Source organism: Thamnophis elegans, chromosome 8, assembly GCF_009769535.1.
Source record: "Thamnophis elegans isolate rThaEle1 chromosome 8, rThaEle1.pri, whole genome shotgun sequence".
Lineage (NCBI taxonomy): Eukaryota > Metazoa > Chordata > Lepidosauria > Squamata > Colubridae > Thamnophis > Thamnophis elegans.
In genome coordinates, this window is record NC_045548.1 from 74,642,336 (window position 1) to 74,655,683 (window position 13,348).

Consider the following 13,348-nt stretch of genomic DNA (forward strand, 5'->3'; position numbering starts at 1 on the left):
CGGGTGGGGGTGAGTTAAATTCTTTAAAATGTGGTGAAGCTCACTTAACAATGCTCAAAATGAATTTGAATTTGAATTTGAATTTACTTTATTTGTATGCCGCCCTTTTCCCTGAAAGAGACTCAGGGCGGCTCACAATTCAAGGGAGGGGGAAACAAACAAAGTTACAAAATATAAAGACCATACACAGTTAAAAAACACAACAATCATACCATTCGAAGTGGGGCTGCAAGTCTTTAGCCCCAGGCCTGTTGGAACAGCCAGGTTTTAAGGGCTATGCGGAAGGTGTGGAGGGTGGTGAGGGTACGAATCTCCACGGGGAGATCGTTCCAAAGGGTCGGAGCTACTACCGAGAAGGCTCTCCTCCGCATAGTTGCCAGTCGACACTGACTGGCAGATGGAACTCGGAGGAGGCCTAATCTATGTGATCTAATGGGTCGCAAGGAGGTAATTGGCAGGAGGCGGTCTCTCAAATATCCAGATCCACTACCATGAAGGGCTTTATGGGTGGTAAGTAGCACCTTGAAGCGCACCCGGAGATTGACAGGTAGCCAGCGCAGCTCGCGGAGGATAGGTGTTATGTGGGTGTACTGAGGTGCACCCACGATCGCTCGCGCGGCCGCATTCTGGACTAGCTGAAGTCGCCGGATGCTCCTCAAGGGCAGCCCCATGTAGAGCACATTGCAGTATTCCAGCCTAGAGGTCACAAGGGCACGAGTGACTGTTGTGAGAGCCTCCCGGTTCAGGTAGGGTCGCAACTGGTGCACCAGGCGAACCTGTCATTCATTCTACAGTAGTGGCCAAAATTGTGGAAACCTTTTGGGAAAAGTGTATTTTTGAGATTTGATAGCTAGTAACACCACTTTCTTTTGCAGGAGTACCATAAAATTATATATCAGTGGAAAGATAATTTAATCAAGAATGGAATGCAACAACATTTGTTCAATTGTCTGTATTCTATGAAACGTTATAGACAAATAACCAGAAAAAGGAAGCACAACTTCCTTAGGTTGATATCAGGTAGCTTTTTCTTCATTTCCTTCACATTATAACAGCTGCAGAGCTAAAAGACTTGGCTCACTCTACGGGAAGCCATTGTAAGGCCGTAATTCAAAATGACAAGCCATTCATATCAACCTTAACTGAGAAACAAATAGAATAGAATAACAGAGTTGGAAGGGACCTTGGAGGTCTTCTAGTCCAACCCTCTGCTCAGGCAGGAAACCCTACACCACTTCAGACAAATGGTTACCCAATCTCTTCTTTAAAAAGTCCAATGTTGGGGCATTCACAACTTCTGGAGGAAAGTCGTTTCACTGATTAATTGTTCTAACTGTCAGAAAATTTCTCCTTAGTTCTATGTTGCTTCTCTCCTTGATTAGTTTCCACCCATTGCTTCTTGTTTTACCTTCAGGTGCTTTGGAGAATACGTAGCTTGGCTCCCTCTTCTTCTTCTCCCTCTGCCTACTGTTTCAGACAAATGGCTATCCAACATCTTAAAGACTTCCAGTGTTGGGGCATTCACAACTTCTGGAGCCAAGCTGTTCCATTGATTAATTGTTCTGTCAGGAAATTTCTCCTTAGTGCTACATTGCTTCTCTCCCTGATTAGTTTCCACCCATTGCTTCTTGTTCTACTCTCAGGTCAGGTGTTTTGGAAAACAGCTTCTTGCCATGGGCTGGATTTTCCCACTGTAGCATACTATTCTTAAATGCTGAAACCCAAGAATGTAGCTTATAATTAGAGAGCAGCTGAATATACCAAGCAGGACCATGTATTAAATATCACAGAAAGCAGTATTTTTTTTTTTTAAAAAAAAGGAATACGGACGCTACTTTAGGAAGCTGCAGAGCAAAGAAAATCAGTGTAACTTAGTTTGCAACATGGCATTGGCCAAAGCTGGAATCCACCTACAATGTAAAGCAGAGTTGTATTTTTATTCTACCAGCTATTTACAGCAAAGTAGATCGGGTATCGGTTAGCAACAAAGCCTTCAGAGGAAAATAAACACGACCAAAATACTGAAAATAGGCAGGTTAAGAAAAAAAAAAGAAACCTTCTGCATTTTAAACCAGAGGCGATTCTGCCTGCAAACAGGGATAGTTGGAAAAATGCATATATATATATATATATATATATATATATATATATATATATATATGTATGTATGTATGTATGTATGTATGTATGTATGTATGTATATGTATATGTGTGTGTGTGTGTGTGTGTGTGTGTGTTTTATTTGTGCTGATAAATAAATAAAGAGAGACTAGTATAGATCTATTTCAAGCTATTTAGCTCTCATCAGCTAGCCATACCCTTACTGGGATTTGAACCTGGGCTATATTACATACTAGGCAGACTTCTTAGCCATTAGGCCACAGGCTCTTATCCGTTATCAGCGAAGCCATGGTGAAAGCTATCTATTAGATTTTTACAACCCCTGGTAAGCCCCAATTATGGGAGGAAGCTAACTGCTTCCATCATCTGTCAATCGGCTCGTCACAAGAGTCCATCATGACAGAAACCCAATCTTTTTTACTGTTGCCTTTGTTATATTTCTGTTTTTTTATTTGTGCTGATAAATAAATAAAGGGAGACTAGTATAGATCTATTTCAAGCTATTTAGCTCTCATCAGCTAGCCATACCCTTACTGGGATTTGAACCTGGGCTATATTACATACTAGGCAGACTTCTTAGCCATTAGGCCACAGGCTCTTATCTTATCCCGCTCTTATCCGTAAAAATCTAATAGATACCTTTCACCCTGGCTTCGCTGATAATGGATAAGAGCCTGTGGCTCTTAGAAAATCATCCAAATCTATCAACTGAATGCACTCAAAGAATGTTTGCTTATCAGGAATAGTCACGTGGAGCACATCATATATTTCTAGATTTGGTAGAAGGAATCACGAAATCCGTCCTTCTGAGCGTAATTTAATTTAATTCAGTATTCTCCAAAGGTGCTTTTTCAGGAGGCAACTGGACTTTGTTCTTGTTTTTCTTTGAAGACACTTCACTTCTCATCCAAGAAGCTTCTTCAGCTCTGACTGGGTTCTTCAGTTAGAGCTGGAGAAGCTTCTTGGATGAGAATTTGAAATGCCTTCAAAGAAAAACAAGACAGTCCAGTTTTTCTCCTAAAAAATAAATAAATAAACAGAGACAACCCTGATCTGGAAGACTGAGAATCTTTACAGACACTAAGTATGCTATTTCTGAACAGGAAGGTAGCCTGCAAATCTAATAGAAAAGGTGCTTCTGGTCACTGAAACCATCAATCAAATCAGCTCCTGAAACAAATTGAAAATGTCCCCTGGGTCAAAATGTCAGAGGAGCTAGAAATCTCTCTTCCATTGACCTAATAAAACGAGCTTCTTCGATGCCGGCATTCACCTGCTCTGAATTATTTTCCCTCCAGGCAGAGTAGACAACCCAATTTGAATTGGCCCAGTTGCATTAAAAGCACAGAAGAAGACCAACCGAATTCTACAAACTGAAGGGACACCTAGAACTGGATCACTTAGATGACCAGACTGAAGCAGCAGATCCCTCCACATCTAATTCAGGGGCTGCCACAAAGCTATTCTCCAAGGCACCTGAGGGTAAAACAAGAAGCAATGGGTGGAAACCAATCAAGGAGAGAAGCAATTTAGAACTAAGGATAAATTTCTTGACAGTTAGAACAATTCATCAGTGGAACAACTTGCCTCCAGAAGGTGTAGGTGCTCCAACACTGGAAGTTTTTAAGAAGATGTTGGATAACCATTTGTCTGAAGTGGTATAGGGTTTCCTGCCTAAGCAGGGGGTTGGACTAGAAGACCTCCAAGGTCCCTTCCAACTCTGTTATTCTATTCTACTCTACTCTACTCTACTCTACTCTACTCTACTCTACTCTACTCTACTCTACTCTAATTCCACTAATCTTTTCTCCAGAAGCTATGGGTGCTCCATCCCTGGATGTTTTTTTAAAGAAGAGATTGGATAACCATTTGTCTGAAGTGGTATAGGGGTTCCTGCCTAAGCAGGGGGTTGGACTAGAAGACCTCCAAGGTCCCTTCCAACTCTGTTATTCTATTCTATTCTATTCTATTCTATTCTATTCTACTCTACTCTACTCTACTCTACTCTACTCTACTCTACTCTACTCTACTCTACTCTACTCTACTCTACTCTACTCTAATTCCACTAATCTTTTCTCCAGAAGCTATGGGTGCTCCATCACTGGATGTTTTTTTTAAAGAAGAGATTGGATAACTATTTGTCCAGAATGGTGTAGAGGGTTGGACTAGAAGACCTCCAAAGTCCCTTCCAACTCTGTTACACTCTATTCTATGCATTAAACAGATAAATCACATCCATGGTAGGAAGAAAACCTTGTGTGTTTCCCACCAAAGGTAGAAGGCAAAGGTTCCCCTCGCACATATGTGCTAGTTGTTCATGACTCTAGGGGGCGGTGCTCATCTCAGTTTCAAAGCCGAAGAGTCAGCACTGTCCAAAGATGTCTCCATGATCATGTGGCCATCATGACTAAACACCGAAGTTGCATGGAACACTGTTACCTTCCCACCAAAGTTCCTATTTTTCTACTTGCATTTTTACATACTTTAAAACTGCTAGGCGGGCAGAAGCTGGGACAAGTTAACGGGAGCTCACTCTGTTACGTGGCACTAGGGATTTGAACCACCGAACTGCCGACCTTTCTGATTGACAAGCTCAGTGTCTTAGCCACTGAGCTACCGTGTTCCTCGTTTCTCTCCCACCAAAGCTGTTATTAAGAAGCAAGTGACAATCACTTTCAAGGTTTCTCAAACACCTTCTCTCTCTTCTCTATGATGCCTCTTACCTGTTACCTGTGTAGGTGAAATATTCCAGCAATTCTTGGGGAATCAGGTGAAGTCCAGCCCTTCAGATTAGACTCAAAGCCAGCATGTAAAGCTAACCACCAACCAAATCCAATCAGAGTGTGGGGCAGGTTTCAAAAGCAGAAGGCAGCTGGGGAAAAAAATGTTCTCTTCTATCCATAAAAGTCAAAGGCGCTCCTTACAATTTCTTCTTTTTTAAAAAAGACAAGAAAACCAGATTGAAAGAGAAATGGCAAGAGAGAGAGGGAGGAGGCAGCCTCTCGACTGAAAAAGATTTTGCACCCTGTCTCAATGTCCCTCTTGCTCGGAGTGAAGCTAACTTTGGAAAGATGCAAAGGGGAAAAAATAAGCAGAGAGTCAAGCAAGATTTTGGGAGGGGTCAGTGGGAGGAATGAGGGTGTGTAAACGGAGGTGGGGGTGGAGGCTGGAGGCTGAAGTGGAATTTAAGGAGAAAGGGAGAGGGGAGAGAATATAGGTAAATGTTTCAACTTGCAACCTTGAATACATTTCTCTCTCTCTCTCTCTCTCTCTCTCTCTCTCTCTCTCCCTCTCTCTCTCCCTCTCCCTCTCCCCCCTCCCTCCCTCCTTCTTTCTTCTTTCTTTCTTTCTTTCCTTCCTTCCTTCTTTTTTCTTTCTTTCTTTCTTTCCTTCTTCTTTCTTTCTTTCCTTTTTCCCTTCCTTCCTTCTTTCCTTTCTTCCTTCCTTCCTTTCTTTCTTTCTTTCTTTCTTTCTTTCTTTCTTTCTTTCTTTCTTTAAAGTCCAATTTCATGCAGTGGGATTTTTTTTTACCATTCCTGTAAAAAAAAAGTCCTGTAAAGAAGATGAGCATGTAGATGTTCTCACATGTTGACCTGAACTCCAGGTTTGACCACTTTTCGGAAGTTTTTTGACATTGCCATCTTCTGTGTATTTTTTGAGCTGCCTATTTCAGCCTCTGATGGGGGAATTGCCTCTTATCCAGATACTGGCCATCTCTGATTCTGTTGAATTTTTCAAGATCTGGTAAAATTGCAAATCATATATAGGCAGTGGCAGTGGTGGGTTTCAATTTTTTTTAGAACCTATTCTGTAGGTGTGGCCTCTTTTGTGGGAGTGGCCCGGAGGTCATGTGACAGGGTGGGAGTGGCTTAACAGTCATGTGACTGGGTGGGAGTGGCTTCACGGTCATGTGACTGGGTGGGCATGGCCAAGTTGGAAAATGTAGTGAAACTCACTTAACAACACTCTTGCTTAGCAATCAAAATTGTTGGCTCAATTGTGATCATAAGTTCTCTCTCTCTCTCTCTCTCTCTCTCTCTCTCTTTCTTTCTTTCTTTCTTTCTTTCTTTCTTCCTACTTTCCTTCTTGTGTCTCTCTCCACCACTTATTTTTTTTTCTTTCTTTTCTTTCTTTCTTTCTTTCTTTCTTTCTTTCTTTTCTTTCTTTTCTTCTTCTTTCTTTTTCCTACTTTCCTTCTTGTGTCTCTCTCCCCCACTTATTTTCTTTTCCTTCCTTCCTTCCTTCCTTCCTTCCTTCCTTCCTTCCTTCCTTCCTTCCTTCCTTCCTTCCTTCTTAAAGCTGTCAAGTTACAAGACCCTCAAACCCCTAACCCTTTAGAAAGAAAAACCCCAGGGGTGTTCAAACTTGACAGCTTTAAGACTTGTGGACTTCAACTCCCAGAATTCCTCCTCTTGCTCTTCATCTTGATGAAGTGTGGGGAGGGAGCTGGAACCGGTTCTAAATGGCACTGTAGATTTGTGGAACCTCTTCTATAGAAGAGGTTAGAACTGGCAGGAACCCACCCCTGGGACAACCCCATCAAGAGGGAGACATGCCTATTCTGAAGATGCTGCATTGGCTGCCTCTTGGCTTCTGGGTCCAATTTAAAGTACTAATCAGTGGCATTTACCACCAGCGAGAATAGCTAAAATGTTTCCCAAACTGTTCACCAGAGTGCTGGAAATGTAGCCAGGCCCATGGAATATTTAACCATACACGGAGGACGTGTACAGCAGCAAAAAAAATATTGGATAAGAATAAAAAAAACTGGCTCGAAGAGATAACTGCAGAATCAATAGAACTTGAGGGCAGCCCTTGAAGAGCATTCAATAGAACTTGGGGCAGCCCTTGAAGAGCATTCGGAGACTTCAGCTTGCCCAGAATGCAGACGCGCAAGCGATCGTGGGTGCACCTCGGTTCACCCACGTAACACCTATCCTCTGCGAGCTGCACTGGCTGCCTATTGGTCTCCGGATACGCTTCAAGGCGCTAGTCGTCACTTATAAAGCCCTTCATGGTATTGGACCTGGGTACTTGAGAGACCGCCTGCTGCCAATTACCTCCACTAGACCGATTAGATCCCACAGATTAGGCCTTCTCTGAATTCCATCCGCCGGCCAATGTCGACTGGCGACTACCCAGAGGAGAGCCTTCTCTGTGGCTGCTCCAACCCTTTGGAACGAACTCCCCATGGAGATTCGAACCCTCACCACCCTCCAGGCCAGTGGTGGGTTTCAAAATTTTTTGGAACCTCTTCTGTAGGTGTGGCCTGCTTTCCGGGTCCACTGGTGGAACCTCTTCTAACCGATTCGGTAGATTTGACGAACCGGTTCTACCGAACTGGTGCGAACTGGTAGGAACCCACCTCTGCTCCAGGCCTTCCGCAAAGCCCTTAAAACCTGGCTGTTCCGAAAGGCCTGGGGCTAAAGAGCTGTTGCCCCTGTCTCGAATGGTATGACTGTTGTGTGTTTTTAAATTGTGCATTGTTATGTTTTGTTTTTATTTTTTGTCTGTACCCCCTTCCCTGATTTGAATTATGAGCCGCCCTGAGTCCCCTTCGGGGGAAAAGGGCAGCATATAAATATAATCAAATCAAATCAAATCAATCAACTGAAACCAGAACTATTTCTGTTAGGGATAATTACAAGGAATTATGAGGGGAAAAAATTCAATACTTAACACTACATGTAATGACTGCAGGAAGAATCACAGACGCACAAAACTGGAAAAGCAAAAATACACCAACAGAAGAAAATGTGATTTTTAAAAAAAGGATTAGAACGCACTGAAATGGACAGACTCGCAAAAGATATAAAAGACAAAGAAGAATCTGAGTATTACTTAGTATGGAATTTATGGTACAAATGGCTAGAGGAAAGATGCAAACAATAAGAAAGCATTAAAGGGGGGAAAGATTAAGAAATTAGAAAACGATTCTAAACTGCATCATTGATAAGAGGGGGGGGAATGTAAGATAGATTGAATATAAAATAGTACAGAATAATAGTTACAAGAGAAATATATGTACACAGAACAATATAAGATGTATTGTATAGAAATAAGTACCTTGAAAATTGAAAAGAATCTGCAAAAATAGAATTTCCTTGGCAATGTCTAAATGACCAAGACTGGGGGGGGGGGTCAGGGGCCATTTCAATAAGTCTACAGTGCCATTTCTGGATAGTGTACAACAATGCAAGTCACCTGAATCTAAATTATGACCTTTCATCAATCAAAAATTCAGAACAGTATGGAATGGAATAGAGTGGAATGGAATGAATGGAATGGAGAGGAGGAGAGGGAAGGGGAAGAGAAGAGAGAGAAGAGAAAAGACGGAAGAGAAGAGAAGAGAAAGAGAAAAGGAAGAAAGAGAAAGAGAAGAGAAAGAGAATGAGAAAAGGAGAAAGAGAAAGAAAGAGAAGAAGAGAAAGAGAAGAGAAGAGAAGAGAAGAACTTGAAGGTTTCTAGTCCGAAACCCTGCTCAAGCAGGAGACCCTATACCATTTCAGAAAAGTGGCTGGCAATATCTTCTTAAAAGTCTTGGTGATAGAGCACCCAAAATCTCCGAAGGCGAGCCATTCCACCCAATTGTTCTCACCATTAGGAAATTTCTCCTTAGCTCTAGATTTGTTTTCTCCTTGATTAGTTTCCATCCATTGTTTTCTGTTCTTCTTTGGAGAACAGGTTGACCCCCTCCTCATCTTTGTTTGAGCCCCTCAAACACTGGAAGACTGTTATCATATCTCCCTTGGTCCTTCTTTTCACTAGGCTAGGCAAACCCAAGAGATAAAAGGTAGATGGATTAATATCAGCATTCAATGCTTTGCATCAAACTGCATCGGAATTTTACAGAGTCATTGCAAAGCCTTTCCCAATGAAGCTTTAAAAGGCAGTTGTTGTTGGGGGCGATATGCTGAATCTGTAAACCGCTTAGAGAGGGCTGAAAGCCCTATGAAGCGGTATATAAGTCTAACTGCTATTGCTATTGCTATCTGCTTTGCTTGTTATTTTGTTTAATGTACGAGCAATGTAAGTCTTTTCTTCCTGTGCCTTTATTTTGTTCTTCACTTGGTCTTTCTTGTACACCAGTTTTGGTCTCTCCAGTACTCAGCAAGTACTCCTGGTATAGTATTACTATGTTTTGTCATATAGTCAACCAGATGTTGAGACTGGTGGTGCAGTGGTTGCAATGTACTACTACAGACTTCTTTTGCTGACTGTGGACTGGCTGAAATTTGGCAGTCTCACCAGGCTCAAGGTTGACTCAGCCTCCCGTCCTTCCGAGTGGGCAAAATGAGGACCCAGATTGCTTGGGGCAATATTCTGACCAGGGGTGGGTTTCAGGCAGTTTGCGGCGGTCCCGGGAACCGGTTGGTCGGCGAACCCTGGAAGTAAGTAACTTCCGGGAACGGCGAAGGATCCACCCGCCCGTCCGCATTTCTTATCCAGTTTTGATGAGTTCCGTGCTTCCACGCATGCGCAGAATGCATACAGCGCCTGCACGATCCTCCAGGAGCAGCTGGAGCATTGCACAGGCATTAGTACGCATGCATGCACTGCGTGCATGCACGAGGACGACGCCGGCCCCGTTCCAACCGAACCAGTTGGAACGGGGCGAGAAACCCACCCCTGATTCTGACTCTGTAAAACCACTTAGAGAGAGCTGTAAAGCACCGTGAAGCAGTCAATCAGTTTGCGAACTTTTGCTATTATTGTGCAAAGACAAGAGTCATATCTTCTTATCACTTAATGTTCACACAATGTCTAGTTGCATGAAAAGATCTGCTTTTTGACCCAAAACGGATATGCAAAGATATGCCTATCAGTGCTTGCTATTCTGACATTAAATACTATGAGTTATCAAACAACACATCTGTCAGTTTTTCCTTGATACGTGAAATTTTAGACATAGTTGATAAAGTAGAGTATGGGCGGAGCCTACTGCTCTTCATATGTTGAAGTACAGTTAGCTTGTACAGGGCACAAACGGATCACATTTTCTTTGCAGCTTCTTCTGCTTTGGCCATCATCGGTCCTTTCATCCCTCAGTAACATGAGGTGTTAATCTTCTTCTCACCAACTTTGAAGACCTTGGACCAATAGGTAAGAATAGGCAAGATGTCTGGAAGAAGTAATGTAATTTAGGCATAAGCAACTGCAAAAATATATTCCACTAAACTAGTCATTACTGCACCTGCTTTTTCATAATTTGGGATGATATTTATATGTTGCCTAAAATGTGACTTCTTTTTCCTGTAATGCTGGCCATCAAGGTGCAAATTAAATTATCTAGAACTCCAATTTTAAGAGTTCTGATATAACAATGAGTTTCTCCAAAATTTCTCCATTTTAGCTCACTCAACCTTATTTTTCAAAACTGGTTGTCACAGTCAGCCAGATGTTTGGACTGGATTTGGCACTTTTATCCAACATCAAGTCCTTCCCAAAGACTTGGGATAGCCAGATGTTGATCTTTCATGGTGTTACAGATATCATTGCAGGATGTAAACTGTTCTGAGTAAAGCTGGCTTTTGCAATTGATGCTCAAGTTGTTTCACAATTGCACCCAAAGCATCTATTACTACTACTACTACTACTACTACTACTACTACTACTACTACTACTGGTGAAAATGTTGGTTCATTTGGTACACAAAGATGTTAGATATGAAGATGTGACAATTACTGATGGATTATTTAAAGTCAATCTGCTCTCTTTTCTTCAAACTTCCATTCTAAAAGAAGATATTATTGGAGCATTAGAAAAGTCTCTTGATGAATTTCAGCCTGGCAAAAGTGAATGCTACATCAGACGATTAGGATTGTAATGCTACCAAAGTTTCTACGAATATCAAATCATATCTGACTATTCTGAAAGTATCATTTTCTCAGTTGCATCATCATCTACTGTATTGGAGTCCCCTTAAATGGACTTGTAATCTGGCTACTTGGCTTCCAAATTAAGATAATCCTTTCACAGGGTCGATCTTAATTTAGCTATTGCTAAATTGGATTCCTCATATTAATGACTATAAATTGCATTCAAAGTTTTATCAGTGTTACAGAGCCAGGAATTCCCTGGTTATTTGTCTTTTCTCTCTTCAATGTTACCTATATCAATGGTCTATTTCTTCTGGCCATCATCAGCTTTGGCTGGTGTGTTGCTGTCCTCTTCCCTATCTGGCATCACTACTCCTGGACAAAATGTTTGTCCTCTGCTATCTGTGCTCTCCTCTGGATCATGTCTTCTCTCCTGATTGGAATTCATTACATTATGGGATATTTATTTTGGAAACTCCATTTCGATGTTATGATTTGCCTTCCACTGATCACAACATCTGCTCTGATCCTATTCATCAAAATAGGTCTTAAACCCAAACAAGCATGGAAGACTTTTAGTGATGATCTTAATTACTTTCTCTGTTTCCTTATTCTTACTCTTCCATTAGATATCTATGTGTTTATGACTCATTTTCTGAACAAGAGGAATTTGTTTCATGTTAATGAATTGTATTTGTACTTAAGTCCGAATGCTTCGCTCAACAGCACCATTAACCCAGTGATCTATTTATCTGGCTGGGAGAAAGCAATGAGCTCGGATCAGAGTGAGTATCAAGGTCATTTTTCATAGAGTCTTCAGGGAAGATGAAGTTGCTAAAACCAGATAAAAAAATTGCAAACAGTTTCAAACGCTCTGCAAATGCAAATTTTCAGCTTTTCTTTAATGCTGGATATTGCTTCTGAATAGAAAGCAGTATTTCTGTTGCCAGTTGAGAAAGTGAGGAGTGTAGTAGGGTTGGGGAGGGTGATCAAGGGAGAAAAAGCTGTGTGGGTCTTGTATGGGCATGTAGATAGATAGATAGATAGATAGATAGATAGATAGATAGATAGATAGATAGATAGATAGATAGATAGATAGATAGATAGAGATAGATGGCAGACAGATGGACAGACAGACATATAGATAGTTATGGATGATAGGTACAGATGGATGGAGCTTGTGGGAAGATAGATAGATGATAGATCAGTAAGTAGGTTGGTAGCAGGTAGGGGGTTGGGTAGGTAGGTAGGTAGGTAGGTAGAGAGAGAGAGAGAGAGAGAGATGGAGATGGATGAATGGATGATGGATGGATGGATGGATGGATGGATATAGGGATGATAGGTATGTATGTAGGTTAGACTAGACTAGACTAGACTAGACTAGACTAGACTAGACTAGAATAGACTAGAATAGACTAGAATAGAATAGAATAGAATAGAATAGAGTTGGAAGACCCCTTGGTGGTCTTCTAGTCCAACCTCCTGCTTACGCAGGAAACCCTATACCATTTCAGACAAATGGCTATCCAACATCTTCTTAAAGACTTCCAGTGTTGGGGCATTCACAACTTCTGGAAGCAAGTTGTTCTACTAATTAATTGTTCTAACTATTAAGAAATTTCTCCTCAGTTCCAAGTTGCTTCTCTCCTTGATCAGTTTTCATCCATTGCTTCTTGTCCTGCCCTCAGGTGCTTTGGAGAATAGCTTGTCTCCCTCTTCTTTATGACAGCCCCTGAGATATCGGAACACAGCTATCATGTCTCCCCTGGTCCTTCTTTTCATTAAACTAGACATACCCAGTTCCTGCAACCGTACTTCATATGTTTTAGCCTCCAGTCCCCTGATCCTCTTTGTTGCTCTTCTCTGCACTCTTTCTATAGTCTCAGCATCTTTTTTACATCGTGGCGACCAAAACGTCCAAGGTGAAGGAAGTCAAGGAAGCTGAGCAGGGGTGACCAAGTATTTGGGAGGGTGTACATGCAGACGGGTTAGGGGAAGGTTGTCAGCACCGAGAAAGCCCTCATGCGAACCATGTGGATTCTGGCATGGATGGCTAGAATTCCAAAGAGGGGTTATAGTAACATGGTCATAATTTTGAATTGTCCATGAAAGAATGGTCATACGTCAGGGATGTTGTGAGGTTTATGAGCTGATGTTCATGGTAAAACATTTCAGATGAGTGGACCAGTCCAACTGAAATATAAAACTATTTCCCTTTTCTTTCCAGTTGCCTAGGGTCATGGGACGTCTTCTTCTACAGTCACAGTTGATGATTATTGTGCAAAGACAAGAATCAGAGTGTCTTATCACTTGATGTTCACACAACGTCTAGTTGCATGTGACTTGCATGAGAAAGGAACACAAGTTTTCCTGACCTAGATTAGATATGCAAAATCTGCAAATATTTG